Here is a 26321-nt window from a genome sequence, read left to right on the forward strand (position 1 = left end):
CCTACTTTATGCACACCAAATTAGAAACCCTAAGAGAAACGGTACAAAAGGAAAAACGTCTTAAAAGTTAAGCTTTTCTTTTTTTGAGATAGAGTCTCCTTTTGTTGCCCAGCCTAGAGTGAGTGCCGTGGCGTCAGCCTAGCTTCACAGCAACCTCAAACTCCTGGGCTCAAGCGATCCTCCTGCCTCAGCCTCCCAAATAGCTGGGACTACAGGCATGCGCCACCATGCCCGGCTAATTTTTTCTATATATATTTACTTGGTCAATTAATTTCTTTCTATTTTTAGTAGAGAGGGGTCTCACTCTTGCCCAGGCTGGTTTCAAATTCCTGACCTTGAGCAATCTGCTCGCCTCAGCCTCCCAGCGTGCTAGGATTACAGGCGTGAGCCACTGTGACTGGCCAAAAATTCAGTTTTTAAAAGAAATGATTTTCTTTTAAGCAGTTCGCAATCAGAGCAACTAACGAGAAAGGGTAACCCACAGAAGCTTTTCTGGCTCTGCCTTTATTTTTCTTTCTCCATTTATTCAAAATTACTGATGGCTCCTGGAGAAGCAACACACATGTCAAAATTTGGAAAGCAGCACCCATGATTTACGATTCTCACGTATGCCCTTTAGCGCAACCTGAACTCATGCCAGTGTGGAGTCCTCATAGAAATGCCCAGACTGGCTTTGGCAAGGGGATACAAATGTGGTCCAATCGCCGTATCACACGGGGCCTGCACAGGCCCAGGCACTGAAGGGCTGGCAGGAGAAAGGCTGGACTGTGGGAAAGCTCCAGGGCTGGGAAGGGACAGGGACAGCTGGACCCTCCAAACACAGGGAAACTTCTTTCTGCATTCCTCTCCCTGCACTATCAATGGCCAGGGTATGGGTGGCCTGTGATCACTATCGGGATGCAGGAGCAGACAAGGACAGAGGGAGAGCCAGGGAGGGCAGGAGGCTGGTGCCAGGAGCCTGGAGAATGGCTCTAGTTGGGGGGTGGGCAGCCCAACTGAGCACAGAGCTCCAGCAGCTGCCACTGTGTCCCACAAAGACCCCATAGGGAGTCAAAAAACCCTTCCAGCCTTAAAATGTTAACAAGAAAATGTTTTGAGGTTGAAAAGGGTAAGGACAAAACAAAACAAAAACGTACTATCAATCCAGGTTTGCTTATCAAATCAAGACGTGGAAGCTGAGAGCAGGTCACAGAGCTAGATAGGTTCAAAGCTGGGACCAGAGTCCCAGTGCCTGAATGCACACACGTCCCATCACAGCACACGGCTGACATGCCAGCACTCGGGGGAGGGAGATGCCCCAGGGAGCTCTCTTTACCCACGTAGTTTCTGAAGGCGTCACCTCTGCCCCTGCTGCAGCCCCCAAAGGCATGCACGGGACTCATGCTGCTTTCACCTTACGTCCCCTTACATCACCATCTAAGCCCCAGGAAATGTGCACTGCACGGGACTTTACAGGATACAAAGAAACAAGATCCCAGAGAACAGTCTAAAAATCTTACCCTGGGGCCCCATGGTCTAGCGCCCTGCTGTGAAAATGACACGTGCCACGGAGCCTCTGCACACAGCACGCCCATCTGCAGCAGACACACAGAGCGCCTGAAACAGGCCGGCAGAGTACAGGGGGCCGCAGACCATCTCTGACAGGAATGACACCCGTGCTATCCTATGTGCCAAGTGTGATCAACTGGTTACGTATGAGTGTAAGTTAAAAGGATGCTGAGACCCAGCAATCCCTCTTCCGGACACGGACCCAAAGGAGATGAAATCAGCACCTGGGAAAGATGCCTGCACTTCTAGTCACTGCGGCACCATTCACAACAGCCAAGACGTGGACACAGCCTAAGCGTCCATCGCACACAACCGATGAAGAAAATGCAGTGTGTGGAGTATCACTCGGCCTTGGAAAAGGAGAGCCTGGGCAGGGAGGGATACAAATTTACCTAGTAGGAAAAGAATAATAATAAAAAGGAGACCCCGCCATTTGCCACAACATGGCTGGACCTGGAGGGCACTGTGCTAAGTGACACGAGCCAGGCCCGGAAAGACAAGTACGGTGGAATGCTAGAGAATAAAAAACAGCGGCTACAGTGGGGCGGGAGAGGAAATGGGGAGATGGGGCAAAGGATACAAAGTAGCAGATACACAGGATGAACAAGTCTAATGCATCTAATGTACAGTTAATAAAACTGTATCAGGGATTTTTGTTAAATAAGTAGACTTTAGCTGCTCTTGGCACACACACTGAAAGTAGGAACTATGTGGGATGATAGATATGTTACTGTTTCACTATAGTAACCATTTTACTGTCTATATGTCACCCATTGTCCCATAACATATTGTAAACCTCAAATATTGATGCTAAAATTTACTTTAAAAAAGGAATGCTGAGCCTAGGGAGTTTTGGGGAGTAGCCCATGCCTGGCAGCAACTAGCACATACCTGGGACAGGTAACGGGTGGTGGGAGGGCCCCACACTGACCATCTAGCATTTAAGGGCTGCGTTCATATATCCAACTACATGGTGCTTTGCCCACTTTGATTAGTACTCTAGTCCCTGTCACCTTAATCTAAGGCAAGAGGGAAAATCTACCCCTGGGGGCCCATGGGCCCTTCCTGGCCAGGACTAAAGGTGGACTATCATAGCTGCTTGCTCAAGGGCACTTTTCACCCTGACACTGCTCAATGGGATGAGCCCTGCACTGTACAATGATATGTCTTGTTTTTTTTTTTGTCCAGGTGCTACACGTCAGGCACTAGGCATGACGTGAAACAAGACAGTGCACTGCCCTCAAGAAGCTCACAGCACAGGGGGCACGATGAGCAAACTAACAACTCACTCCCAGATGGTGCGATCGCCGCTGACGCAGGGCTGCGGATGTGGGCAGGGGCGCGATGGGGAGGCAGAAAAAGCTTCTGGGGGAGCCCTAGGAGGAAGGTGATCACTATTGTGGCTTCCAAACTAGCCCATGAACACAAACTCCCCTAGGCAGGGCCCTGCCTCACTACCCTTTCCTTAAGCCTCCTCGAAGCCCACACTGTGCTGGCAGAAGGGCCCTAGCTGCCGAGAAGACGTGTACGAAAGCTCCAGAGTTTGGCAGGGACAGGTAGAGACCCTCCAAACACGGGGAAACGCTTTCGGCAATTCCTCTCCCTGCACTATCAATGACCAGGGCACGGGCAGCCCACGATCACTTTCGAATGCAGGGGCAGACGAGGGCAGAGAAGGAGGCCGTGCCTGCGCCCTGGGGAATAATCACACTTGTGGCCTAAGATTACAGGTGCTGCCTGATCCTCAGAGATCACTTACCCCCCTCTCAAAGAGCTAAAGGGAAGGCCAATGCTGGCAAAAACGCTGAGAATCCTTGTGCTCTGAAAGACTGGGTTCGAGTGGTAACAATGTTGATTATCTGACAACAGTATTTCCACTGAGGCTCAAAGACCACTCAGGGGGCCACTGATCTGGATCTGGGTTTGAGCCTAAGAGGCAGCCCTCTGTCCATTCCAGCACACTGCTGATTTCCCCTCAATACAACAGCAGCCTCTCTCAGTGACTCTCAGAGCCTGAACTAAGATCTGGAAGCACCTTCTCCGCAGCAGCCTCACCAAGGCAGAAGAGGACCCAGGCCTGTCCCTGACAGCCAAGGGGCCAAAGCCAGGAGCAAAGGGTAGCGGCCTTCATCTGTGTTCCCACTTCCCACTCACACTCCATGATACCTAAACCTCTGGCCCCGCAGCCTGCAGAGAACCTGAGCTCTAGAGAACCAAGCAGGATGCCACTTACCTGGGACCTCACAATCCATGCTCTCCCTGAGGACACCTCTCATGATGTACATGGAGCAGCATCATGTGACACTCCTACAGGGGACAAGAAGGCAGCAAGTAATGAATGCACTTGGCACTGAATAGGGTGTGTCCAGGGAACCCTGCATTCACCCACGGGAAAACACCTGGGGACTCAGCGTCTCAGGAGGTGGACGCACTGTCAGCTTTTCTAGCCCTTCCTGGTCACTGCTACCACCCACTGAGGCTGTCCCGTATGGAGTGGACAAGAATGGACCCTCTGCACATGAGGATAACCTTGCAACAACATCACCAATACCAAGACACAAGCAGCCTATAATCACCTTGAGCACAAGGGTAGAAAAGGACCCTGAGCTTGCTGGAACCAGAGGCCAGTGTCGGAAGCCCGGAAAACGGCCTGACCTGGGACAGCGGCACAGCAAAGCACAGGACCCAGCAGCTGCCACCTTGTCCGGCATGAACTTAACCTGCCCAGCTAGGAGAGGCCAAGAAGACCCTCCAGGTAAGAAAGTTGCAGAGTTCTTAGGGTGTGGAAGACAGGGGCTGTGGGAGCTAAGAATACTCACCTCACTGCATTTCTCTTTTCCAGATGAGGAAACCGAGGATCAGAGAAGGTCCCAAAGCTAGGAGGTGACAGTGAAGTGATTGAGACCTGGGTACAGGTGAATTTGATGTCAAAATCCCTCCTGCCTCCAATTCAGAAATTCTGCTGCTGACACACCCATGTAAAGGTCCCCAAAGACTCTACACTCCAGAAGGTACATAAAGAAAAATGAAATGCATTCCTGATGACCCCAAAGAGGGTAACACTGGAGGCCAGGACAAAGCCACCTCATTTCGTCTCTACCTCCTTCCCAGACTACATCATGTCCAGGGAACCTGCACACACCCTCGTGGGACACAAAGCCCCGATTGCCAGAGGACAGAACTCACCCCAGGAGCACCATGGTCCAGCTGCTTCCTGGCAGGACTGAGACACCTCTCACGGTCCCTCTGCACCAAGATGCCTCCTCTGCAAAATAAGAAGCCCCAGATGAGCAATCTAGATATCACCTGATCAAACCACCCATCCCAGAAAGGACATGGAGAGTTCCTGGCACAGAAGCTACCAGGCGGTAAATGCTTCACACAAACTGGCTGTCATTACCTCAACATCAATCTATTGTGTCAGTAACACAAAAAGAAGAGTATGTCTAAAGAGGGAGCCATGCATAGTCTACGTCACAGATGGTTTCAGTTTCATCTTAAGTATATATTGATTGATTTACACTGGTCCTGAAGTAGTACACTGAATGGGACTCTGAACCTGGGAGTGGGCCACACCAGCGTGGCAGAGTCTGGTATGGGCACAAGGACTATTATGGGCAGGAGAGGCTCTTCTGTCATCTGAGGGTCAGGGCCAATTAAATAGCATGCTTAATTATGTCAGCCATGCCTAGCTATACCTCTGCATTGGTCCCTGACACGAGGACAATCCATGGGGAAATAGCTCTCACCACCTCCTTGCTCAAAAGCATCTTCCTGACATGGCAGGATGTGCTGAGCCCCAACCCCTGACAACAGTGAGTCCTTTTATCCCCATCTCCTGTTTTTCATTTGTTCTGTAACTGCTGAACATCAACCACCCGCCAGGCATGGGGTAAATCAAGAGGCAAGACTCAGACACTGCCCTCAAGATCCCAGAAGACAGAGACAAAGAGACAAGCAAACCAACAATTGCCACAGGGTGTGACTAGTACAGAGAGGTGGGGGGATAAAAGGGTAACACCCCCGCCCAGGTTCCACCACCAACCCACTCCCTCCCTGAGGCAGGAACCCAGCCTCATGCACCTTGGTTGAAGCCTCACAGGCAAACACAGCTTTGCACAAGGAATACTCAATAAGCCAGACACCGGGAGGCATTAAAAGGTGGTAAGGAGGAAGTGTGGGAAAGCTCCAGAGTTTGGCAGGGACGGGAGCAGACCCTCCAAACACGGGGAAACGCTTTCGGCAATTCCTCTCCCTGCACTATCAATGACCAGGGCACGGGCAGCCCACGATCACTTTCGAATGCAGGGCCAAGAAAGGGCAGAAAGTAACCCACAAAGAGAAGACCAAGATGTCGAGTGAGCTCCCACTAACCACTCAGGAAGGGGAGAGGGGCCTAGCCAAGCCCAGGACCCAAAGAGCTGTCACCACTTAATACAGCATAACAATCCCACCTGCCCCATCTACCTCTGTAAGCAAGACCAACTTCTGGTAAAAAAACTCCTAAATTGTTCATTCACCCCACAAATTCTCAGTATCTACATGTAGCCAGGCAATGTGGGTTCAAAAACAAGGACAGTCAAGGTCTCTGCCCTAACATTTTGCAGCTTCCCTACTTTACAGGAAGTCAAGCTCAGGGGAATGAAGTAACTTAGCCACGGTGTGACCCTCAAACCCAGCCCCGCGTCTGCTACACGGCGCTTCCTCCTGCACCAGGGCCTCCCAGACAGGCCTCACAGGCGGGCTGAGCTCCAGGACCACCCCGTCTGCTGGGGCCAGCTGGAGGCAACCGGGAAGGCACCCCCCTCTTCCTTCACGGTGCTCATGAGCAGCAGCACATACCCGGGGACATCCTCCCACGCAGGACAGCCGGCGCCCAGCAGGGCGTGCAGATCAGGGTGCTGCAGGAGATGAGGGGGCGCTGGCTGCTGCAGAACCAGCAAAGCCGACCAGGGGAGCGTTTTCATCTGTCTCCAGGAGGGCCGCAGAGCCCAGAAGGCCTAGGCAGAGAAAAAGCACGGGGAAGGGGCTGTAGTACAAGGCCGGGGACAGGGGTCCACACTCTGCCTCTGGCGCCCTGGGATTTAAACCTCAGCCAAATGGTCCGTAGAACGGAGGTTTTGGCATTTTTAAAGGTTACTGAGGATAAACGCGTTACCAATCACAAGGACTTGGCATGACCGACACTTTGTAGGCAACCAATAACAGACAGGCGGTTTGGGGGGTTCCGATGCCAGGAGTCGAGGTCAGGGCCAGGGCCGCGAAGGTCACGGGGGCTCTGGCGCCCCTCGGCCCGGGTTCAGGGCCCCTGCCCGGGCCCAGCCTGTAGTCATGGCGGCACTAAGCCCTCCCCCAGCTGGGACAGGGGCTCACGCCAGCACGTGCCGGCTAAGCCGAGCGGCGGCCGAGGGCGCCGCTCACCCGCCAGTGTCTTTCCCGAGGTCACGCGAATCCCACGCGCCCACCCCGGTGCAGGGGACGGGGCACTGCACCAGGGGCCGGGCCAGACCTCCGGCCTGCTTCCCCAGCCTCCTAGGGTCCTCAGTTTCCCCTGAAGGGGGCAGAAGCGCAGACCACGCGCCCCGCAGTGGACTCACCCCGGCGCCCTGGCGTCGAGCGGCGGCGGAGACCCGGCAGACAGAGCGGGAAAACGCGCGATGGCTGCAGATGCCGGGAGATGGGTCGGAACCGCGAGCGGCGAGGGACCGCGACCCAGCCGCCACACCACCAGGAAGCTTCGCTCATGCAGCGCGGGCGGAAGTACAGCCGAGGTCGCGGGCTGCGGCCTAGAGCGGCGCCTCCGCCGGCGGAAGCTGCGCCAGCGGCCCTGCAGCGCCCCCAGGCGGGGCGGAACTCAACCTCGGACGCTGGAGCGCCGGGTTTACTGTCCAAATGCTATTAATAGAATTTTGAAAGTAAACTTCCCTCACTTGCTTTGTTTTTCCGTTTGTTCTGAAGGTGTTCCTTGGTCACTAATGTGATATTAATCTGCAGGAATGGTCAACCTTCCGCAACAGGAGCTGTTTCTAGGATGAGCTCGTGGATTGTGCTTAGCTTGGACTTCTTTGTGCAAGGGTCCGGTGGGCAGCTGGCTGTTTGATTCACCACAGTATTCATAGTTCTGGGCCTGGCACCGTTGAATGAATGAATGCATTCTACCTGTATTTTCTTTTTTTTTGGACATTGTCAGACTGAGATCTCCGAGTCATGGCCCCCTACTGGAATGCGGGAGTGAGGTGGAGACGAGCCCAAGGTGTGCGCAGGAGATGAATGCTTACTTAAACTTGGTCCTGTGAGTACACGGGATTGGGGGGTGCAGAGAGTCCTTGAAGCAGCAGAGACCTGATCGGATTTGCCTCTGAGGAACTGATCAGAAGTGCTCAGTGCCAGAGACTACAGACAGATGTTCCGTGTTCCTGACAGGCTTGGGAGAGGGCTCATGACCCCAAATCCTCACAAGTACTGACACTGCCTGTGTCCTGGGCCAGTGTGCCTCTTGGACCTGAGGTGGCCCTGCCATGGGGCTGTGCCCACTCTCTAGTTTGGGTGGGGGGATTTTTTGTTTGTTTCTGAGACAGAGTCTTGCTCTACTGCGCCAGCTAGAGTGCCGTGGCATCATTGCTCACAGCAACCTCAAACTCTTGGGCTCAAGTGATCCTCCTGCCTCAGCCTCCTGAGCAGCTGTGTCTACAGGCACATGCCACCACACCTGGCTAAGTTTCTTTCTATTTTTTTTTGTAGAGACGGGGTTTCGCTCTTGCTCTGGCTGGTCTTGAACTCCTGAGCACAAGTGATCCTCCCACCTTGGCCTCCCAGAGTGCTAGGATTATAGGCATGAGCCACCATGCCTAGCCATCAAACCTAGATTTTCTTTTTCACTCCTTGTTCCTATAACAAGGGCCCCTTAGCGGATTCATTCCTCCATTCCCAGGGCACCTGGGAGGGTGGTTGATGCTTGTTGACTGTTAGTGGAACAGGACATTACAATGGATGTTGCAGCCAACACACCAATGAGGCACCAAGGCAGAAGGATGAACCATATAAAATCACATCTCAAGAAACAAATGATAAAAATGAAATAAAATATAATTGCTGTTGTGGTAGGTAAAAAAATGATTAAATATTGGTGAATTGTGAAGGTTCCATCTGATAAAATGGCAGCTGCCTTCCAAAGAAGGTATTGGACCAGATATAGAATTATGGAAGGAAATAACCAAAAAACAATTGCTTGTGACTTTTGAATCCTTTCTTCCAATTGAAGGGTATTAATAGTGCAGAATTAGAATTTAAAGAGAGGAGGAATTATTAATTATATTGGGGAAAAGCAGGGCTCTGTGAGTCTCACTCTCTGCTCCTAAGAGGAAGAGATGGGGACAGAGCCCAGGAAGATCACCGCAACTCAGCAAAAGGAGCTTCAGCAAGTCATGAGAAACCTTGATATTTGTCACCTGAAGTTGAGGAGCACAGGTGACTGGCGCCTGACCCGCTCCTGAGTCAAAAGTTCCTAGTCTCTTTCTGCAGGTGTACAATCTATGGTTCGAATATTCGCCTGGTACCCAGAAGGTCCTGCCCAAGACGGAGCCTGCTGGGGTGAGAGGATCCCAAGAAGAGGATCTGTGCACATCAGCAGGGCACAGCTGAAGGGTGACAGAAGAGGAGTCTCCAAAGAACCCATGAAAGAGGCCATGCAAGAAATACTCAGCATTAACTACCCTGGAGGGGGCGTGGGCTTCTTGGAACAGTACCAGACAGAAGAGCAGTGTCCCTCCTCCTCAGTCTTTGCCCCATCTGTTTTGATCTTGGAAGTGTTGGCAGTGGGTGAGTGGACAGAAAACTCCTGGTGAAGAGAAGCACATCTGCATAAGTGAAGACAGAAGGGCCACATCCCCTCCCCAGCAGGCAGCAGCCCACCCTGTGTGTGGCGGCAGCTGGTGGAGAGAAGTCTTTCTATGAAGGATCATCGGTGACATAATTCATATATTAGACTGGACTTTTAAAATTATGGAATGAAAGCCGTGTTTTCCATTTTTAGTGATTGCGAGACTTTTTTAATGCCTAAGAATGGTCAGAAAAATTCTGAGGCCTGCCTGATAGTTTTTTGAAGGGTAGGGAAAAAATACTTCCACTTAGCAAGTCTAAACAGACAGAGGGAAAAAAACTGATGATTACATGTCAAAAGTCCTGCTTTCAAAATACTGGTTGCATTAAGAAAAAGATTGGGCTGTAGCTGGGAGGACAAAATTCCACCATCTGGGAGTTTGTGACCTCATAGTGGCTGAGAGATCCCCATGGCCTGGAGCCCCTTTGTTTGGAGGGATGGAATCATGGCTGCTGCACAGATTGTTCCAAGGAAATGGTGCCCAGGGTCCAGGTGGGAATCAGCAACTGACCACTCGAGACCTGCAGGCACTGCGGGCCCTGTCCCCACACCAGCCATGATCACCATGCTGGAGACTCTGCTGTGTCTGTCCATCCTCCTCCTCTGCTTCTTACTGATCCTCTGTTACTGCATCTTTCAGGAGGAATAGGCCCAGGCCTCCTGCGGGCTGGGACTGAGGCTTGATGGAAACCTTGGCCAGTCCTGCCCTCTGCACGTCTCACATAGAATGGGCTGTTCTCGAGCTGCCCTTGGGCTGGGTCTTGTCCTGTTTCGTGGCCTCTGGCCCTCGCTGGATGCTCTGGCAGACTGAGCCGAGATGGGGTCTCCCCATCAGCTACCACCTAGGTCTCAGCACCGCCTTCTCCCTGGGTCCCCCAGCTGGACCCTCCGGCCCCCACAGCCTCTCTGTCGCTGGTTTTGCTTGTGGTGCATTGTCGTCCTGGGCTGAAGGCTGCTGGCTCTGGAGAGGGGTCAGTGTGGGGCTCAGCGAAGGTGTAATTAATTGGCTTAGTCCTCTGGGCCCTGGGGAGCGGGAGTCCTGGCTAAAGACCCATAACCTCAGCCGGGAACATTAGACTTTCCTTCTGTCCACGATGAACAATCCGAGAAAACGATCTTCTCAGCTCATGAATCAGGATGGACTTAGCCAGTTCGTGTTTCCCTGGACAACTTTGGACTTGCCTTGCTAAATAACAGATGTTTCTGGCTAATTACTTTAACCGCCCTGGCTTGAGAATTGTAACTTTTTTGCCTGAAAATGTGGGCATTCAAGATAATGATATTCGAGTTTGGTTGATTGTCGTTCACCATTCTAGCTGGCCACATCGGTTCTTCACTCATAAGACCTTGGGCTTTCGTGGCCAAGTGCAGCAGACATCCCTGACTAATTTTCTGGGCTTTCCAGGATACAAATAGACGAAAATCTCTATGATTTCACCATTATGTATGATATTGGCTGATGGTTTAAGATACATATTCTGGGCCGGGCGCGGTGGCTCACGCCTGTAATCCTAGCACTCTGGGAGGCCGAGGCAGATGGATTGCTTGGGGTAAGGAGTTCAAAACCAGCCTGAGCGAGACACTGTCTCTACTAAAAATAGAAAGAAATTAATTGACCAACTAAAAATATATATACAAAAAATTAGCTGGGCATGATGGCACATGCCTGTAGTCCCAGCTACTTGGGAGGCTGAGGCAGAAGGATTGCTTTTGAGCCCAGGAGTTTGAGGTTGCTGTGAGCTAGGCTGACGCCACGGCACTCACTCTAGCCTGGGCAACAAAGTGAGACTCTGTCTCAAAAAAAAAAAAAAAGATACATATTCTATTCCTAGTTTTCCGAGAATCTTTAAAAATTTTAAATGGATGTTAAATTTTATCAAATGTTTACTGGGGATATGATGAGCTATTTAAATAAACTATTAATAGAATGATGGTTGCCAAGGCTGGGAGCAGGAAGAAATGGGGAGTTGTTTAATGGATATGGAGTTTCAGTTTTGCAAGATGGAAAGAGTTCTGGAAATTGGTTGCACAACAATGTGAATGTCCTTAACACTATTGAACTGTACAGTGAAAAATGGCTAAGATAGTAAGTTTTATGTTGTGTGCATTTTATCACAATTAAATATTTAAAAAGTAGTTAAAATAATAAAATGAAACACAGTACTGTAAGTGCCCGGCATAGTTGTTGGTTTATAGTAAGCTAGTTTAATAAATTACATTTAATACTTTCTGTATCGATGAATTTGACTACTCTAGGCACCTCATATACATGAAATCATACAGTATTTGGTTTTTTGTGACTGACTCATTTACTTAGCATAATTTCTCAAAGTTCATCTATATTATAGTATGTGTCAGAATTTCTTTCCTTTTTACAGCTCAATAATATTCTATTGTATTTAGATATGTATTGTACTGTATACACACACTTTTTTTTTTTTTTTTTTTGAGACAGTCTCACTTTGTTGACCAGGCTGGAGTGAGTGCCGTGGTATCAGCCTAGCTCACAACAACCTCAAACTCCTGGGCTCAAGCGATCCTGCTGTCTCAGCCTCCCAAATAGCTGGGACTACAGGCATGCGCCACCATGCCTGGCTAATTTTTTTTTTATATATATATTAGTTGGCCAATTAATTTCTTTCTATTTATAGTAGAGATGGGGTCTCGCTCTTGCTCAGGCTGATTTTGAACTCCTGACCTCGAGCAATCCACCTGCCTCGGCCTCCCAGAGAGCTAGGATTACAGGCATGAGCCACTGCGCCTGGCCTACACACACATTTTGTTCATCCATTCACCTATCAATGGACATGAGTTGCTTCCACCTTTTGGCTATTGTCAATAATGTTGCTGTGAACACAGGTGCACAAATATCTCTTTGTGATTCTACTTTCAGTTGTTTGGGGGTATTTACCCACAAGTGGAATTGCTGGATCATATGGTAATTCTGTATAATTTTTTGACAAACCACTATGCTATTTTCCATACTGGCTGCAGCATTTTGAATATTTCATCTATTTTAAAGTTGAAAAATGGAGATTCAGAAAAATTAAGTCACTTACTAATATAGGTAAGGTGTGGTAGGGAAAAATGTTAAGGACGTTGTTGTGCTGGTTTTCTAGGGCCGCCATAACAAAATGCCACAAACTGGGGGGCTTAAAATGACAAAAGTGTATTCTATCACTATTCTGGAAGCTAGAAGTCTGAAATCAAGGTGTTAGCAGGTCATTGTCCCTCTGAGACTCTGGGTAGAGTCCTTCCTTGCCCCTTTCGAATGTCTGGTGGTGCCTGTCAAACCCTTGGCATGCCTCAGCTTGCAGCTGCATTGCTCCACCCTCTGCCTCTGTAGTCGGGTCGCATTAACCCTGAATGCGCCTTCTCCTCACAAGGACGTCAGCCATACTGGAGTAAGGGCCTGCCCTCCTGCAGTGTGACCTCATCTGAGTTGACATCTTACTTGCATCCACAAAGACCGTATTTCTGCACAAGGTCACATTCCCAGGTACTAGGTGCTGGGGCCGCAGTTCAACCCATAATATCTGTCTTGCTCCACATTCTGTGATATTTACCAGATTTGGACCTCCTTATGTGATATGCTTCTAGACTTCCTAATATAAAAGCACGCTTGCATTCATGGGACGAACCTTATTTGATATATTGGTGGATTATTACATTGGAATATAAGCTTGGAGAAAGGCAGAAGACATCATGGATTTCTCTCATTCATCCCTTTACCACCCAGTCATTATACCAAAAAAAAAAAAAAAAAAAAAAAGCACCTTTCTGGGGAAGAATCATTAACTGAATAGTTGTTTTGTATAGTTGTTTTTTCATTCCTTTTTCAATTTCCTGCAGAATCTGGCTGGGATAGACATCTGCCAATGCAGAAGAACTCAAACTCTGTAAAATAATTTAAAGAGGGCCGGGCTCGGTGGCTCACGCCTGTAATCCTAGCACTCTGGGAGGCCGAGGCGGGCGGATTGCTTGAGGTCAGGAGTTCGAAACCAGCCTGAGCAAGAGCAAGACCCCATCTCTACTATAAATAGAAAGAAATTAATTGGCCAACTAATATATATAAAAAAAAAAATTAGCCAGGCATGGTGGCACATGCCTGTAGTCCCAGCTACTTGGAATGCTGAGGCAGGAGGATTGCTTGAGCCCAGGAGTGTGAGGTTGCTGTGAGCTAGGCTGATGCCACGGCACTCACTCTAGCCTGGGCAGCAAAGCGAGACTCTGTCTCAAAAAAATAATAATAATAATTTAAAGAGGTTTATTCTGATCCAAGTATGTGTGATCATGGCCCAGAGAGCCATGCCCAAGAAGCCCTGAGCAAGTGGTCTCACCGTGGTTGGGTTACAGTTTGGTTTTATACATTTCAGGTAGACAGGAATTACACATAAAGTCATAAATCAATACATGGAAGGTGTTCGTTGGTTTGGCCTGAAAAGGCAAGATATTTTGAAGCACAGCATTACAGGTGATAGCTAGGTTTAAAGATTCTTTGGGGGCGGGGTCTAAAAAATAAATTTAAAAGATTCTTTGATTTGTGGTTGATTAAAGAAATGAAGCTTTGTCTAAAGGATTACAATGTTTTAAATCAAGATAAAGAAGTCTATTTTTTTATTTTTTTATTTTAAAGGCTGGTCAAGTGAAGCAGTGGGAGTGGAGAAGGAACAAAGGAATCTGTAACTGGCTGTGACCAATTAGTTATAAACACCACTGCATCCGGACCAACCAAGAAAGTCTGTTAATCAAAGACAAGCCACCAGACATACGCCCAGAATCAAGTGATCTGTGAAGTAAATTGATGACCTGCAGATGTGATTTAAGCTTTGTCTATGTAGCCTTAGGGCTGCTAATGAGTTACGAAGGATATCTCCAAGAGGGGAGGGGGCATGAGGAGAAATGTCTGACCTCCCTACTCATGGCTGGCAACTCAGCTTTAGGGTATTTTTAGGGTCTCCTTGGCCGAGAGGGGGGTCTATTCAGTCAGCTGGGGGCTTCAGATTTTATTGAGTTCACACATCTGTTGTGCACACCCACCTCTGTTTCCGAGCCCTTAGCAGAGCATCGCGTAGAGTAGAGGCACTCGGTTACCATGAATTGAATGAGTGGATGAATGAGTGAACAGAAGGCTCGTTGACTCAGTAGTGCCCTCACGCCCTTCTGCTGCTACTGGTCTGTCTTGATGACCAGTGACTCCTAGTGGCCAGTGGCCTCTTCCTAGCCCCACAGACTCCTCGAGCCCTCCATGCCCACTCCTGAGGGAGTCCGGGCAGACACAGTGGCCCCCCAGTTGAGGGCTGGATGGGCCCTCAACACCCCCTCTCCAGACCAAAAAAGATCCACTTCAAACAGGCATCCCTTGTAGAGGTTGCAGAGAGCATGTCTGCAGTTTTGTTTTTTATGTCAGAAGACAAATAAAGGGGCAAGCATTGAGAATAGAGTGTCGTCTGACTGCCACGAGCAAAGCCTGCCACAACACATATATTTCAAGAGCTCAGTGTGCTGCCCTGTTTGCCCGACTCCCTTGTCACCCAGGCTAGTGTCACAGATGGGAAAGTCAACCTGGATAAGCATGATGCTCACAGTGCCTCAGGCAACAGCAAAACCCTCAGATAGCACGTGTTGGTGACAGAAGCCTCACGCTAAAAAGGGAAAACATTATTGGAAAATTTATGTAATCAAACAAAGGGAAGGGCAGAGGTCAAGCTGAGTCTCCAAGACAACAAACACCAGGACTGGAACATCATCCCTGTCCTGCATCTCTGCTTCCCTCTGTGTGTGGACCTCTGCCTTCACACTCACTCTGGTTTCTTGCTAATGGTGAGGGACATGTGCCAGGTTTACCCTGAGGGTAGACAGGGCTGCCACATATGGTTGTGCAGGTTGTGTACTGCACAACTCATGGGAGCACCATTTACATCCTAGTCTACAGTTGAGAAGCAGAGATGCTGAGGATGCTTGGCTGAGTTAATGACACGAAAAGCACTTGACCTGAAGAAAAGAAGGTATTTTCCTAACACATTCTCTGGTGCAACAAGGTGACCCTATGTTGCACCACCTAACCCTTAAATGATGATCTTTCTAATACAACAAATCTTTGAAAATGACTCTGAAGGGCAACACTTTCGGGGAATTTTTTTCCCCAAGCTACTTGAGGTCAAGCAAAAGACTTTAAACCTATGACACTGAAACTTGTACAGGGCATTAAAAAAAGAGAGAAAGGTTTGTAAGCAACGGGGAGGCTTTCTGAGAAATGCTGCCCTTAACTACACAAACTCTGACACTCAAAATTGCCTTCTGGGCCAAAGGATATGGGCTTCCTCCCTTTTCAAAGCTCTAGGAGGAATCACCCGTCTCTAAGGTCCCTCATCTAACTTGTCCTGAGGGTGGGTTGGGGGGTGTTGAGCATGTGCCTGTCACCTTTCAGGGTCTCTGTGCTTGGGATGCTTGGCTGAGTCCCCACTCTTCCTGGGTGAGCTCACCAGGCAAGCCCTGTCCAGCAAGTCTGTGTGTGTGTGTGTGTGTGTGTGTGTGTGTGTGTGTGTGTGTGTGTAACCAGCCATTGCTCCCTGGCTTTCTTTCCTATGCCTGCTCACTACTCAGGAGTCACATGGCATATGGTCATAAAGATCTTAGCTTTCTTCATTGCTCCCATAGATAACACCACCCCTGTGAAACCTAACAGTAGTTTTTGAGACACCTTCCAGGCCCTGCATTCCGGTGGACCGGCTGCCCCACGCAGACCAGTGGGCCACACCGAGGAACTGACTCACACTCTAGATAATGAACTGTGGCTTTTACTCAAGGACGCGGGGGTCCAGTGTCCTCCTGACACAACCATGGCAACTCCTACGGAGTCTCTGCACACAAGGACAGTTCACCAACAGACAAGGAAGCTGTGGCTGAGCAGCTGACCTACCCCAGCTCACAGCAGGGCCTGGTGAGCACAAGGAAAGCAACTGGCACTGTACCCGCTAGGTTGTAAGCAATCCTCAAACATTCACTCTTACTATTACCCAAACGGAAGTTGTGTTTTCTCGTGAAAAAGGAAGGTAGTTAGCTCTAAAGAGGGAGGCAGTGACTGGTGGGTGGGCTGACCAACTCTGATCAGTACATTGTTGCTCAGTGATAGTTAGTAAAGGTCAGGTTCATGGGAGGGCGCTGATGGGTAGCAGGTAGCATGGACCCGGGAAGGGTGCTGGGAGGTAGGAGGGCCTCAGGCCTGCAGCTGCTGTGTGAGGGCTGTGTTCATAAGTGCCTTGATTCGATTCCGCTCTGCCCACATTTTGCTGCTCTGGTCCCTGCCATCTCAAAGGCCAGAGGGAAAAAATCTGTCCCTGGTGGGTCCATCCCATGCCAAGTAGCTTCCCATGGCAGGACTCGAGGCAGGCTCTAATGAATTGTGTCACTGGAGCAAGAAAACTTGCAAGGGGAGGAAAAGGAGTGGAATCTTTCCCATCCCCGGGGCAGCATGGCTCTCTCTCCTTTTCCTCTCATTGGTTCTAGAGTTACTAAACACCAAACACTTGGCATACCAAGAGGCAAGACTCTCAGCATTCAAGCTCCCAGGCAGAGAGGAAGAAAGAGGCCAGCAAGCCAATCATTATGATGAGATGTGATAAGTCTCACATCTCATGGGCCAGGGCGAGGAAAGGGGGGACTGGGGCAGGAGGAAAGGCTTCTAGGATGTTAGGTCTTGCCCGAGGGTGGACCCCACTCATGCCCCCACAGCTAGGTTCTTTAGGATCCAGGCTTCCCCACACTCAAGACACAAATACAAGGAAGAAAGTACAATTCCCCCAGCTTGGATCCCATGCCCACCCACTGTCAGGGGAGGGCAGGACGCCATAGTTGACATTCTCTATTCTCGACAAGATTGAATTCAACAGGAAGAATGGATGCCACAAGGAAATCAGGATCTGTCTTAGCCTGTTCAGGCTACCTTAACAAGAATACCATAGACTGGGTGGCTTAAACAACATTTACTTCTCAGAGTCTGGAAGCTGGGAAGTCTGAGATCAAGACACCACTAAAGTCAGTGTCCACTGAGGACACACTTCCTGGTTCGTAGATGGCCATCTTCTGAATGTGTCCTTATGTGGCAGAGGGGAGTTCCCTGGGGCCTCTTTTATAAGGGCACCAACCCCATTCATGAGGGCTCCATCTTCATGATCTAATCACCTCCTAATACCATCGCCTTGGGGATTAGGTTTCAACCAAGGAATTTTAGAAGGGACACGAACAGTGTCTATAGCAGTGTGTTAGTCTGACAATGGGAGAGGAGTGAATAGGTCAAAACCACAGATGTCTTGGCCATTTAACATTCGGATTTGTGTGATATTAGACAGTCTGTTGCCATAAAGTTCATCTTTAAATATAATGCTGTTGATTGATGATGGTCTGTATGATATGATGAAAATATCCTTTTAGTCCAAGTATTCTAAAATACACTTTTCTGATCAATAATAGAAATTAAATATTATGAAACACCTTTTCAAGCATCTGTTCAATTGCTCTTAGACTGCTTTCTGGGTTTGAATTCTGACTCTGATGCCTACTGTTGCGAGAGGCAATCTGCCACCAGCCCTGAGCATCTATGCACATTCTCGCCGGGCATGCCAAGAAAGCAAGGCTCTGACCGCTCTCTAGCTGGGAACTTTCTAAAGGCTGTGTTTTGCAACCAGCAACCTTGTGAGATAAGGTGAAGTCCCCCCCCCAGGCTAAAAGTAGGCTTACGCTGTTCATTATAAAAATGGGGGCTCCCCCAAGCTCAGTGTTCCTCTCCTGTAACACACCCTGTGTGCAGGCGTTCATCACTGGCATCATGCCACTCCCATGGGACTTGTGAGGCATGGGGAACCTATATGAACTTGAATGCCTGTCCACTGATTTTGCCGTGAACAATAAAGTCCTCAGACTCTGACTTAGGAATTTCCTGTCCTCCGCCAGCATCCATGAGACAGGAACAGGCTAACTTGTCATCTCCCAAGTAGGGTTAACTCTCAGACCATGCCCAGATCCTGACACATTGACTGCATGACCTAGGACAAGTTAATTCTACTTTCTGAACTTTTATTTCCTCATTGGCAAAAGGGATAATAATAATGTTTACATTACAGGATTGGTGTCTTAGTCCATTTGGGCCACTGTAATGAAGTGCCATAAACCAGAGGGCTTATAAACAACAGAAATTTGTTTCCCCAGTTCTGGAGGCTGGGAGTCCGAGATCAAGCCACCACTAGGTTTGGTGTCTGATGGGGGCTTTCTTCCTGGCTTGTAGACTGATGGCTGTCTTGTCACTGTGTCCTCAAATGGCACAAGGGGGAAGAAAGCTCTTTAGGGACTCTTATAAGGACTCTAATCTCATTCACAAGGGCTCCACCCTCACGACCTCATCTAATCCTAAATACTTCCCAAAGACCACACTTCTCAATACCATCTCAACAGGACGCAGGGTTTAAACATATGAATTTTGGGGCAACACAAGCATTCAGTCCATAACAATTGATATGATGATTAAATGGATCAAAATGTCTGAAATATTATGTGTGCTCAAAAAATATTAGTCATTATTTAACATTATAATTGTACTCTCCTGCAGCATTGCTGGCAGGCATTGTAGTGACATATCATGAAAAACATTGTTAACTTGCTTCTATGAATTTTATTCACATTGTTTTACCTTTTACATATACTCTGGAATATAATCTGCTAATCTTCTCATGACTGGCTCCTTCTCCTCCATCAGGTTTCAGGTTAAATGACTTTTCCCTGAGTGGCCCTTGCTCTATTGGGCTCATCTTGGCTAACTAGGTCTCACAGTTACTGTCCTCATACCACCATACCCATTTCCTTTGTAGCACTTATTACGATTTTTATTTTTTGGTCACAATAAAGTGTATTATGAAAGCAGGCTGATGTGGGGACATGGAGGGAGACAAGTATATTCAGGCTGGGTGGCTCAGGCGAAGCAGTGGGGCTCCATAACGCCGATGCCATCCTCGCTGAGGGCAGCAAAGTCTCGCGTACGCAGAGCGCACTATGGTCCCTTGGTCTCGCTCCCAGAGCTGCCGGAGCCTCTGCCCTTCGTTTTGCAGGGTTGTAGGGCACCGGTGGCAATATCTGAGCTGCATTTCTGAGCAGCTGGGGAGATGATCCGAACTGAGCTTGGGTCCGAGGCCTCAAAGCCAGCAGCGTTCAGGTAGCCACCAGTCAGTGCATCTGGGATCGCAGGTGTGCAACGCCCTGGCTCTATCGAGAAGCCCACCAGGGGCGCGGTGGGCACCAGGGCCTCAGGTACGCAAATCCCGCTAGACAGACCTCTGCCCGCTGGGGTCCTGCTCCCCCTGCCAAGGCTGCAGCCTCAGGCCCCCTGCCGCCACTGCTGGGCTGGCCCTGTTCTCCGTGCCTGAGCTGCTGCAGCTCACCGGGCAGTGGGAGAGGCGGTGAACCGCTCACTATGAATTTTAATTACTGCATTTTCTGGCTCACTGGTTATTATTCCCACTGGAATGTAACCAACATAAATTCAGGGATCAGGTCTGTCTTCTTTGTTATAGTTCCAATACTTAGTCCAGTCCCTGATAGGAAATGATTACTCAATAGATTTTTCTGGATGGATGGGAGTCTAGATGCATAGCTTTATGAGATGAGTGGATGAGGGATGGATGGACGAGTATTTGAATGGCCCGATGGAAGGATGAGTGAATAATTGGAGGGATGAGGAAGCTGAAGTTCCATTAAGTATGTCCCGGGTAAAGTGGAGGTGCAGGTGGTGGGACTCAGGATCAAGAGATGCTTGATGGATGGAGGCTTGGATGAATTTCTGACCCGCTCCGCCAGGGGGCGCAGCAGGAGCGCCGGCGCGGGTTCCGCCGAGCGCAGGCGCCGCTCTAGGCTGCAGCCCGCGCGCCGGCACGCTTCCGCCGACCGGGAGCCGTGGAGAGATCTCCCTGAGGGTGCGGTTGGGGCCTGCGGCTTCCTCCGCCTCCCCGCACGGCGCCCTCTGTACTCTCCGCCGTCGGGCCCGCGGCCCCGGGTGGGTCACTGAGGGGCCGCGCTCGAGGCCTGATCTGCCCGGGAACCCGCGGCGGCTTCCCAAGGCTCGTTCTGCGTCCCCTCTTCCCCTAGAAAAGGAGAAACTGAGGCCGCAGGGGGAACAGGAACAGGCCCGGGCCCTGGTGCAGTGCTGCGTCCCTCCGCCAGGGTGGGCCCTTCTGGATTCGCGTGTCCTCGGGAAAGAGACTGGCCGGTGAGCTGCGCCCTGGCCGCCGCCTGGGTGAGCCAGGCCCTTGGGGCTCAGGACCCCTGTCCGCCCAGCTGCCCTCTCCGTCCAGCCTCCTTGCGGAAGGCTTAGTGCCCATCGGTGACGAGAAGCGGGCCCGGCGACGCTGTGCCCGGGGCCCTGAACCCGGGCCGAGGGGCGCCAGAGCCCCGGTGACTTTCACGCCCCTGCCCCTGACCTCGACTCCTGGCATCGGAACCCCTCCCCCAAACCGCTTGTCTGTGGGCGGTTGCCTACAAAGTGTCAGTCATTATGCCAAGTCCTTATGATTGTTAACGCGTTTATCCTCAGTAACCTTTAAAAGTGCTAAAACCTCGTTCTACAGACCATTTGGCTGAAATTTAAATCCCAGGGCCCCAGAGGGCAGAGTGTGGACCCCTGTCCCCGGCCTTGTACTACAGCCCCTTCCCCGTGCTTTTTCTCTGCCTAGGCCTTCTGGGCTCTGCGGCCCTCCTGGAGACAGATGAAAACGCTCCCCTGGTCGGCTTTGCTGGTTCTGCAGCAGCCAGCGCCCCCTCATCTCCTGCAGCACCCTGATCTGCACGCCCTGCTGGGCGCCGGCTGTCCTGCGTGGGAGGATGTCCCCGGGTATGTGCTGCTGCTCATGAGCACCGTGAAGGAAGACGGGAGTGCCTTCCGGGTTGCCTCCTGCTGGCCCCAGCAGACAGGGTGGTCATGGAGCTCAGCCCGCCTCTGAGGCCTGTCTGGAAGGCCCTGGTGCAGGAGGAAGCGCCGTGTAGCAGATGCGGGGCTGGGTTTGCAGGTCACATCCTGGCTAAGTTACTTCATTCCCCTGAGCTTGACTTCCTGTAAAGTAGGGAAGCTGCAAAATGTTAGGGCAGAGACCTTGACTGTTCTTGTTTTTGAACCCACATTGCCTGGCTACATGTAGATACTGAGAATTTGTGGGGTGAATGAACAATTTAGACGTTTTTACCAGAAGTTGGTCTTGCTGTGCACTCTGTTGATGGGGGCAGATGGTATTGTTATGCTGTATTAAAAAGTGACAGCTTTCAGGGTCTTTTGGGTTTGGTGCTTGGAGAGTCTGCTGGCTGCTAATTTTGGCCTCTGTTCCTGGCTCACTTTCTGCCATTTTTTGCCCATGCATTCGTAAGTGATCATGGTCTGCCCATGTCCTGGTCACTGGTAGTGCAGGCAGAAGAAATGTGGGAAGGGTTGCCCTGTGTTGGAGGGTCAACAGCCTCACCTTCCTGTTCCGGGACTTTCCCCTACTCCTGCTTTTCAATTCTGCACACATCTCAGGGCCTCCAGGGTTTAGGGGGCTGCCATGTGTGTTGTTGTTATCACTGGGGCTTTTACTTCCTGCTCCCTGCTGTTGGGACCAGGCTATGTGTATTGCTTAAGTTCCCCCTGACGACCAGCAGAGTCGCTGCCAGTCAGCCATGGCACACTCCTGTAAACTTGGCTCTGGCATCCTTTTCAGCCTGCTCTTGATTAGGTAAATGTTGGCCACCCTGCCACAGACCATCCACTGCCTACTCTTTAGAGTTAACTCCTTTATTTTTCATGAGGAAGTAGTATGTTTGCTCAGGAAATAATAACAGCCAACATTTGTGGAATGCTTACTGTCTGATAACTACCATGCCCCACCATGAGCAGGGACAGCCGGCTACTCATTCATGGCTTCTTGTCTATTGCAGATGAGCCCACTGTGTGCAGAGGCATCATGGGAGTTGTCATGTTAGGAACATTCTAGACCTCAGTGTCCTTGAGGTAAGGTCTCTGGTCCATTTCTGGAGTGTTAGTTCCTTGCATCTAGTACAGCCCTGTACATGTTCCCAGGGGCTTTGGGTGATGACACAGGGGAGCTGAGAGGTGAGATGAAGGTGGCACCATGGGTCCCCAGATCCACTGCCCACCCCAGCCGACCTAGATCACCTCTGGCCCTTCTCCTTTCTTCAGTGTTCAGTGGCTGCTGTAGGGGAGAAACCTCCAGAGTCCCACTTGGGTAATGAGAGGTGCCTGGGTATTTGCCAACTCTCCCTGGATGTTAGCCAGGAGCATGTTATAATGGAAAATGGATAGATCTAGCAACAGAGACTCTGGTCCCTGGCTTTGAATCCCCCTCTGACACTCTCTTAGTCAGTGACCAATCTAGAACTTAATTTTCTTCATTTGAAAAATAAAGTTGGGCTGGGCACAGTGGCTCATGCCTATAATCCTAGCACTCTGGGAGGCTGAAGTGGAAGGATCACTTGAGCTCAGGACTTTGAGACCAGCCTAAGCAAGATGAGACCCAGTCTCTACTAAAAATAGAAAAAAATTTAGCCAGGCAACTAAAAATAGAAAAAATTGGCCAGATGTGGTGGTGTGTGCCTGTAGTCCCAACTATTCAAGAGGCTGAGGCATGAGGATCACTTGAGCCCAGGAGTTTGAGGTTGCAGTGAGCTAGGCTGATGCCATGGCACTCAGAGCAATAAAGTGAGACTCTGTCTCAGAAAAAAAAAAAGAAAAAGTTGTTTTCACTTGCTAATGTGGATTTAAAAGAAAAAGAAAAAGCCAGGCGCAATGGCTCATACCTATAATCTTAGCACTCTGGGAGGCTGAAGAGGGTTGATTGCTCAAGGTCAAGAGTTCAAAACCAGCCTGAGCAAGAGTGAGACCCTGTCTCTACTATAAATAGAAAGAAATTAATTGGCCAACTAAACACGTATATATATAAAAAATTTGCCAGGCATGGTGGAGCATGCCTGTAATCCCAGCTACTCGGGAGGCTAAGGCAAAAGGATCTCTTGAGCCCAGGAGTTTGAGGTTGCTGTGAGCTAAGCTGACGCCATGGCACTCTAGCCTGGGCAACAAAAGTGAGACTCTGTCTCAAAAAAAAAAAAAAAAGAAAGTCATGATAGAGGTGACTTTTGTGGTACTTTAGACCACATGATTCCTATCTTTGCCAAACCTAATATTTTTTCAGTGTTCTTGTACAATGTGACTTCTCTCTGATTCCTTGTGGCAGGGAGGTTTTATGGGGCTTTTTCAGGAAACAAGGGCTACTGTTGGGATCCTGTGCTTGCCTGGGTTGTTTTCCTGGACTCAACCTATTCCACAGGTCACTGGCATCTGCTTTTCTTCCTGTTCTCTCTCTGCCCTTGTGTGCACCTGCATTCAAAAGTGATCACGGGCTGCCTGTGCCCTGGTCATCAGTAATGCAGGGAGAGGAATTGCTGAAAGCCGTTTCCCGTGTTTGGAGGGTTCACACCTATCCCTTTCAAATGCTGGCGCTTTCACACACTCCTTCCCTCCTGTGAACACCTGGTCTCATGGGCATTGCAGGCTATGTGTGAGAGTCAGTGGTGGGAGATGCTTCAGCTTGGCCTTTCTCCAGGCTATGTCAGTGTCAAGGTTTAGGTACATTTTCGGTGGTGGAAAGAGCCAAGATTAATATTTTTTCTTTTTTAAGAGAAAGGATCTCACTCTGTCTTTTAGGCTAGAGTGCAATGGTGTTATCATAGCTCACTGCAGCCTCAAACTCCTGGGCTCAAGTGATCCTCCTGCCTCAGTCTTCCAAGTAGCTGGGACTACAGGTGCACACCACCACACCTGGCTAAGTTTTCTACTTTTTTTTTTTTTTTTTTTGAGACAGAGTCTCGCTTTGTTGCCCAAGCTAGAGTAGTGAGTGCCGTGGCGTCAGCCTAGCTCACAGCAACCTCAAACTCCTGGGCTCAAGCAATCCTGCTGCCTCAGCCTCCCGACTAGCGGGGACTACAGGCATGTGCCACCATGCCCAGCTAATTTTTTCTATATATATATTAGTTGGCCAATTAATTTCTTTCTATTTATGGTAGAGATGGGGTCTCGCTCTTGCTCAGGCTGGTTTCGAACTCCTGACCTCGAGCAATCCACCCGCCTCGGCCTCCCAGAGTGCTAGGATTACAGGTGTGAGCCACCGCGCCCGGCCAGTTTTCTATTTTTTATAGAGAGAGGATCTTGTCCTTGCTCAGGCTGGTCTCAAACTCCTGGCCTCCACGTGATCCTCCTGCTTTGGCCTCCCAAAGTGCTACGATTACAGGTGTGAGCCAAGATGAATTATTATTATTATTCACAAGTAAGTGTGATGTTGGATGGTATATAGTCATTGCCATAAGATTTGCAAAGAGAAGTGGCGTATTGGAGGTGGTGGCTCTGGGCAGGCCTTTAAAGGAGTGGGATGTGATGGGCAATGGGAAGCTATTCTGGGGAGAGGTAGCAATGTGAAAAGACCTTTGAGACTGAAATGAGCAAACGCTCCCAGTGCTGCTGGGGAGACAGATGTGTAGGCAGGTAAGCACAGCACATAGGGATGGCTGCTGGGTTGGTTCTGTGCTTCCAACAAGGGATAGTGGGACTTCAGTGGGAGGAGCCCTGAAAACCAGCTCTCAGGCTGTCTTTTTGCTTGTTAGACATCTGCTCCATTGCCCTGCAAGGGGCTGTTAGATAATTTTTTTTGAGACAGGGTGACAAGGTTTCACTGTGTTGCCCAGGCTAGTCTCCGACTCAGGCTCAAGCGATCCTCCCACCTTGGCCTCCCGAGTGGCTAGGACTACAGGTGTGTGCCATAACACCCAGCTTGTTTTAGACTTTTAAGACAGTTTTTATTTTGACTATTCTCTGGAAGCATTGAGATTTCTTTTTGAGATGAGTTTGATGTGAAAAAACCTGACAGCTCATACCTGATTAACCAGGGGTATTCTCGTTGACATCAGCTTGAAGAAAGATGACATACTATTTGAGACCAAGTATTTATAGTAACCTCCTGCTCTGTGGCCTCCTCTCTTCACTCCAGGGTGCTGCCTTGGATCTGCAGGTTGTGAAGGAAGCTCCAGGGGCTAGAGGCACTGACCCTCTTGGGATGATGGCCTGGGGGTCCCAGCTCCCCTGGAGGGGCCTCCTCATGGTGAGTTAACACCAAGAGGCTAAGTCAGCCTGTGTTTCTGAGATGGCAATTCCAGGCTGCTGGCCTCATTTGACTTCTCCCTTAGATTATTTGAGAGTTGATCATGGACACTGGCATAGCAGAGTGATGAGTGATATTGCCACGTGACGCGTCTGTTGCCAGACCTTGCCCCTGTTGCCTCAGCATAACATGGATCGACGTTTTGCTCTGCAGAGGGGAAGCCCTGCAACTCTGGGGACTTGAGGTCCAGGGTTCGGGAGACCCTTCTGCTGGCTCTGCCCTCCCAGTTATGCCACAGAGCGCCACGATCTGGGGAGACTGTTTGTCTTTTGTCTCGGCCAGCCTGTATGTCCTCCTGCCTACTCCTGGTGTGACTTTTGGGGACCGAGAGTTCCTGTTGAGGTTTTCGGCACCGTGTACCTTTGTCCTCTCACCCGACTCAATAAATCTTTAAACATGCCCTGCTGCTGCATTTTGTTTTTGTCTTTTGTTGTTTTTTTAATCAGTATCAAGGCTGGGTGTAGAGAAAGTGGGTCACAAGGACAGGTCTTCTGGTTTTCACTCATTGAGACTTTCCACTTGGCACACTCACACTCCCGAGGTTTGACCTAGGGGATATGAGATGAGATATAGGATTTAAACTAGGCTTTAACAATCCTAAGAGTGTCTGGGGCGGGGAGCAAGTTTAGGAGAGAAAGGAACTGATAGAACTGAGT

General features: G+C 49.8%; 1 long non-coding RNA gene and 5 other non-coding genes across 8 annotated transcripts; 3 read left to right on the forward strand and 3 right to left on the reverse strand.

Moving 5' to 3' along the window:
* Positions 1-766: 766 nt before the first annotated feature.
* LOC142861475 (small nucleolar RNA SNORA71) lies at positions 767-905 on the reverse strand. Its single transcript, XR_012912701.1, has one exon. It is a non-coding gene; the product is annotated as a small nucleolar RNA SNORA71 (small nucleolar RNA).
* A 2167-nt stretch (positions 906-3072) lies between these two features.
* Positions 3073-3206, reverse strand: LOC142861471 (small nucleolar RNA SNORA71). Its single transcript, XR_012912696.1, has one exon. It is a non-coding gene; the product is annotated as a small nucleolar RNA SNORA71 (small nucleolar RNA).
* A 2518-nt stretch (positions 3207-5724) lies between these two features.
* On the reverse strand, positions 5725-5858 carry LOC142861473 (small nucleolar RNA SNORA71). The gene has a single exon (XR_012912699.1). It is a non-coding gene; the product is annotated as a small nucleolar RNA SNORA71 (small nucleolar RNA).
* Positions 5859-20313: 14455 nt separating this feature from the next.
* LOC105866106 (uncharacterized) lies at positions 20314-26065 on the forward strand. 3 transcript variants are annotated; one of them, XR_012923745.1, is made up of 4 exons: positions 20314-20708; positions 21145-21302; positions 25495-25605; positions 25691-26065. It is a non-coding gene; the product is annotated as an uncharacterized LOC105866106 (long non-coding RNA). The 3 variants fall into 3 exon arrangements; XR_012923744.1 differs by having other exon boundaries at positions 20316-20681; XR_012923743.1 differs by lacking the exons at positions 20314-20708; positions 21145-21302 and adding an exon at positions 22370-22448.
* LOC142861476 (small nucleolar RNA SNORA71) lies at positions 21815-21946 on the forward strand. The gene has a single exon (XR_012912702.1). It is a non-coding gene; the product is annotated as a small nucleolar RNA SNORA71 (small nucleolar RNA).
* Positions 23830-23963, forward strand: LOC142861474 (small nucleolar RNA SNORA71). The gene has a single exon (XR_012912700.1). It is a non-coding gene; the product is annotated as a small nucleolar RNA SNORA71 (small nucleolar RNA).
* Positions 26066-26321: the final 256 nt, after the last annotated feature.

This window comes from Microcebus murinus, chromosome 16 (genome assembly GCF_040939455.1).
Source record: "Microcebus murinus isolate Inina chromosome 16, M.murinus_Inina_mat1.0, whole genome shotgun sequence".
NCBI classification, from domain to species: Eukaryota; Metazoa; Chordata; class Mammalia; order Primates; family Cheirogaleidae; genus Microcebus; species Microcebus murinus.